At 31.1% G+C, this 5916-nt stretch overlaps 1 pseudogene; it reads right to left on the bottom strand.

Moving 5' to 3' along the window:
• Positions 1–362: 362 nt before the first annotated feature.
• Positions 363–5916, bottom strand: part of LOC112516982 — an 11845-nt pseudogene continuing 6291 nt past the window's right edge.

The raw sequence follows: 5916 nt of genomic DNA, 5'->3' as shown, positions 1-5916 counted from the left end.
GGAATCATCTATGAAAGTAACATAATATCGCAAGCCTCCTATTGAAGAAACTGTCGTGGATCCATAAACATCCGAATGAACCAGCTTCAACCTCCTAGTCTTGGATGGTTGTGGCGTTTTCATAAGTAGTAGTGATATATTTATCACCAAAATTATGATTTATCTTCTTATAACTTTTACGACATATCTCAATCCTCCAATAAATTAACACACTTTAAAATTGTTTGCTACTCCCTCGTAGGATTTTATTCAAATAAACACAAAAGCCAATCATAGCAAGGGGCAAAAGGTTGATAAGAATTAAGAAGGGGGAGATGCAACACAACATCATACACTTTAATTTTCATAAACAACTGATTCGTCAACAGAGAAATACGGAAGAAATGTTGACTTAATTAAATAACAACTTAGGTATTACCTCGTGAAATCATTTATTAGTGTTCTCTTTGAAGCTCATTGTTGTTGATGTTGACTTATCATATGTTAGCATTGATAGATCTTCACCATGTATCATGTGCCCAAAATTAGTTTCAACTGTAGACGGCATACGCAACATTCTGATGCCTTCTAACTCTATTGCTACTTCTTTCATTGTTGGTCTGTTCTTCCCGTTGAAATTCAAACATCGCATCGCCAAGTTTGCTATAGCCAAGAGCTCTTCCCTAGAACCTTCCTTTACAACCATTTCATCAAATATAGACATCACACGACCTTCTTCCATGGCCAACATAAAATGTGCAGATAAACTTCTATTTTCACCGAATCTAGTGAATGAAATTGGTTTTTCTCTTGTCAATAGTTCTAGCAAAACAACTCCAAAACTATAGACATCGCTCTTTTCGGTGAACTGACTAGATTGGAAGTACTCTGGGTCCAAGTAACCAAACGTCCCTTTAACTAAGGTAGTTAAGTGGGTTTGATCCATTGATATAAACCTTGAAGTTCCAAAGTCAGAAACTTTGGCTCTGTATTTTTCATCCAAAAGTATATTAGTGGTCTTGATGTCCCTATGATATATTGGAATGGAAGATGCCGAATGTAAGTACGAAAGTGCCCCTGCAACTTCTGTAGCGATTTGTAATATCATGTTCAAAGAAATTGGGAACTCACTGGTATCATCTTGAATAAGTTCGTAGAGAGTGCCATTCGGAATAAATTCAGAGACAAGCAGAGGAACCTCTGTCTCTAGGCAACATCCCAATAACTTGACAACGTTTCTATGATTAACTTGTGAAAGAATTACAACCTCGTTGATGAACTGTTGTAGTTGACTTTCATCAACAACCGTAGATCTTTTGACTGCCACAATCCGTCCATCGACTAACATACCTTTATACACCGTGCCTTGACCTCCTCGGCCAAGAATTCGGTTTTCGTTAAAATTGTCGGTAGCCTTCTCCAGCTCTTTCGAGGTGAAAAGTATGGTTTTATCAACTGAAGCAGTATCAAGTACTTCTTGTTGTTTAAGAAGTAGACCACCATTGCGTTTAAAACACCTTTCTTTGTGCATCTTGATTTTTGTTTTCTTGATTATTTTGTGCAATTTGTAGATGATCTTTGCTAGAAAAAGCAGCCTGATGGATATGCTAACACCTAAAAGGAGGCAAATACGATTCAAAAAGTAAACATGAATTCTAAAACGTTCAATAGTAGTTGACATTTCACATCCATGAAAATGGAATTCTCAAAATATATGTAGGTATGTGTTTTTTTTATTTTCTGAAAACAAGAAAAATCACGAGAGATTTTTATTGTCATTAGGCTTCCGCTTTTGCAAGTAAACAGATTGATCTTTTTCAATTAAGCTAGGGGGAAAGTAAGAGTAAAACTATATTCAGGCTTGTTGGATTGGATTGGATCAGAAGGAATTTGGAAATAAATTATATTTCAATTTTGTGTTCAGTTTGGATGATTTTTTGGATTTAAAACACTACAATAAAATTGGGTTTATAGGACGCTCCCAATCTCGAAGTGTCCCAATAAACCGCTTTATAGGACTTAATTTATAGAACTAAAATATAAAGCGTCATATCTAAAGATGTTGTAATAAGTTTATATGACGCTTTTGGGCGTCTTAACAAGTTTTTGAGGACATTTTTAATACAAAGTGTCGCATTAGCAACTTTGTAAGACACTTTTGAGAAATTGTCTTATAAAATCAATTTTTTATAAGACACTTGTTTTTATAAGGCAATCTTTCAAATATTGTCTTATAAAGTTGATAATAGGATGTTTTATATTAAAGGGGTGTTTGGGATTGCTTATAAAAACAACTTATTGACTTATTCCGGTGTGGCACCGGCAATAAGTACTTTTGAGTGTTTTGATAAACAACTTATACCGGTGTCAAACCGTTAATAAGTAGTTTTTGAAGAAGTTAAACTCTTCTAACTTATAATAAGTTGATAAGTGCTTTTGTAGAAAAGCATAAGTTGTTTCAAATGAGCAATCCCAAACACCCCCTAAAAGTGTCCTAAAAAACTTATTACGACATCAAAAAACGTCATATAAACTTAATACAACACTTTTAGATAAGATACTTTATTTTTTTGGTCATATAAAGAGGTCTAGTAGGACACTTAGAATTTGAATGTCCTATAAACCCGATTTTGTTATAGTGAAATTACAGATTTTTTTTGAAATTCCATAAACATAGGATTACATATTACCACAAAGTGGTTGGTATTTCATGGGATTTTGTAGAATTTGTACTATAATAATATATTTAAAACACTTGTTTTGTAATAATCAGTTGATAAAAAAATAATTTAATTATTTTTATAATCATTTGTAATTTGTTTTTATAAATTTTTTATTTTCATCCTAAATCCTACATACGACATTATCACGTCGAAGATTCCAATTCCAATTCCAAATCCCTTCAATTCCATATTCTTCTGTGAAATCCAAATTCATCAAAACAATTCCATAAAACCAAACGTCCCTTATATTTGCTTCATTACTAAAACCGTGACCATGCCGTAGGAAAGATGCATAAATTATCAATGGATTACTGACAATATTTACATTAACGAATAGAAAAGAATTAAAATTGAAGATGATTGGTAAACCGTTGGTAATTTATGTACATTACTAACGAACTATTGAGGATTTTTGTAAATATCAAATTAGAATTTAAAATAAAAGATTGTTGGAAACCCGTTTGTAATTTGTAAAGTTCGCCAACGGGTTGTTAATGATTTTTATAAAAAATAAATTAAAATAAAATAACGATCATCAGAAATCGTCACCGACTTGTATAAATTAACGATGGAGCTTTTAACGTCGTCATAACTCTATCGCCAACCATGTGTTTTCGAATTTGGGGGAAAAGATAAAAGAAAATAAATGGAAGGAAAATAAATAAAAAAAATTATTTGTGTTCTCAAAAGTGAAAAAAAAATCGTAGTTTTGAACAGGTGAGAAAAAAAAATGAAATATGTCATTTTTACTAATATACTTTATAAAAATATATCCATTAAAATAAAATTTTATGTAATTTTGTAACTTTGTAATTTTAATAATTTTTTAAAGGGTTTTAATTTCGTTCCTTTACTTTTTTTCTAGGAGGAAACTTATCATTATTTTTTTTCAACTTTCTTTCCTTCATCTCCTAAAAAAAACTTCAAGAAAACAAGTTTTTTTTTTATTTTCCTCCCTTTTTTTTCTTTTTTTTTTCCTAAAAAGGTTTCGAAAACACAGAGTAACAGATTACAGACGGATGTTCATTCCTTGACAAGAGAAGTGAATAGCTTACCTAGAATAACGCCTAGTGGTGATTTGCTTCTTCGTAAATCTTGGGTGTTATCATCTCTATTATGATATACAATAGGATTACCACAAAAGAAATGCCGGCTACGATTAAATCATTCGGATATCTGTCGTCATTGTTACAAATTCCTCCAGAACTCCGACAATCTCTACATTCTTTGGATTCTATAAAACCACTTGCACAAATTAAATCGCAATACACAGTTATCAATCAACATCAATCATCAATGTATCAATTAAAAGAAGAACCAAGAGGTATCGAGATGACATCATGAGAATTGAGTACTGAGGTGGTGGTGAATTGTGGTTGAGTTTGTGATATCTCACATTGGTGAGAGATTGAAAGATTGGTATAAGGGGATGTGTATAAGAGATTGGAATAAGAGGATATGTATAAGAAAGAAAGATGAGATTCATTGTATGAACTCATAAAGTTATCTTATTTGTATGAACCTATTTTTACAAAACAAATTTTATTATATAAAAATAAAAATGAATTGTGTTTACAATCATCAATATATATATATATATATATATATATATATATATATATAAGAACCAAGAGATAATTAGGTGGATCATGAGAAGTAAATATTGAAGTATTGGTGGATTGGGTCGAGTTCGAGATATCTCGCTTTGATGAGAGATTGAAATATTGGAATAAAGAGATGTGTATAAGAACGAATGATGAGATTCATGCATTGTGTCAAGTAAGAGACTTGACTTATAAGGTTATTTTATTTAGATGACTTTCTTTTGCAAAACAAATCTTATTATATGAAAATAAAAATGAATTGTCTTTACAATCATCGATATATATATATATATATATATATATAGAGAGAGAGAGAGAGAGAGAGAGATACTTTGGATTATGTGAGACCAACTTGTTTTCGTGAGACCCATGAGACCACTTTTTACACTTGAAACTTCACAGTAAAACACTGTGAAATTTACCTTCATAATGTTTTTGCTATGCAGGTTCGAATTCTTATTACCTTCACATAGAGTTGGGTTCACGTGAGATCAGCATGTTTTCGTGAAACCCGTGAAACCACTTTTTTACACCTGAAACTTTACAGCAAAACGTTGTGAAGGTAAAAAAAAAAAGCCGACATTCACAGCAAAAACACTGTGAAGTTACCTTCACAACGTTTTGCTGTGAAGTTTCAAGTGTAAAAAAGTGGTCTCACGAAAACAGGCTGGTCTCACGTGATCCCAAGTGTGTGTGTGTGTGTATGTGTGTATATATATATATATATGTGTATGTGTATATATATATATATATATATATATAAAAAGATTCAAGAGGTATTTAGGTGCATCATGAGAATTGAGTATCGAAGTGTTAGTGAATTGTAGTTGAATTTGAGATATCCCGCATTGATGATAGAATGAAAGAGTGGAATAAGAAGATGTGTATAAGAAAGAAGGATGTGATTCGTTATATTAACTCTTAAGAGACTTGACTCATAGGGTTTATCTTATTTGGATGACTCCTTTTTGCAAAACAAATCTTATTATATAAATAAAAATGAATTATGTTTACAATCATCATTATACATATATATATATATATATCTTAAAATATATAAAATGAAAACCAAGGATTATGATTTGACAGGAGATTTGAGTACTCATTAAATCGTGAAATGTGATCGAGTTTCATCCTCTCACGTTAATGAGAAGATGAAAGTTTTGAAATAAAAAGTGGGTATAAGAACTGAGTGGTGGATGTTTTGTGTCAACTCATGTCCTTGGTTCAATTTAGCTTACCTTATTTTTTGTATCATCCCACAATGATTAGAATATGCAAGTTTTGAAATATGAAGCGAGTATAAGGCCATCCACATACGGCTTTCAAAGCCAATTGCAAAAGCAATTGCAGAAAACTTTAGTTTGCCACATGGGATTTCATTTGTAATTTTTGCAATTGTCTTTGCAAGCCACATCGACATCCACATCCGCATCTACATCCCCACTTTTTTCTTTTTTTAATTGTTTAAGTAAACTAAATTTTTATATAACACATATATATTTTATGTTTTTTTATTATATTTAGTTATTCTTGTTTAAAAAATATTTTATGTGTATATATTACTTTTAAAATATAATATAAATACAATCGAGTTAAATTAATTTAAA

This window comes from Cynara cardunculus (assembly GCF_001531365.2).
Source record: "Cynara cardunculus var. scolymus isolate 2C chromosome LG 1, CcrdV1, whole genome shotgun sequence".
In the NCBI taxonomy this organism is placed as follows: Eukaryota; Viridiplantae; Streptophyta; class Magnoliopsida; order Asterales; family Asteraceae; genus Cynara; species Cynara cardunculus.
The sequence above is the reverse complement of the archived record's forward strand: the minus strand, read 5'-3'. Positions and strand labels throughout refer to the sequence as shown.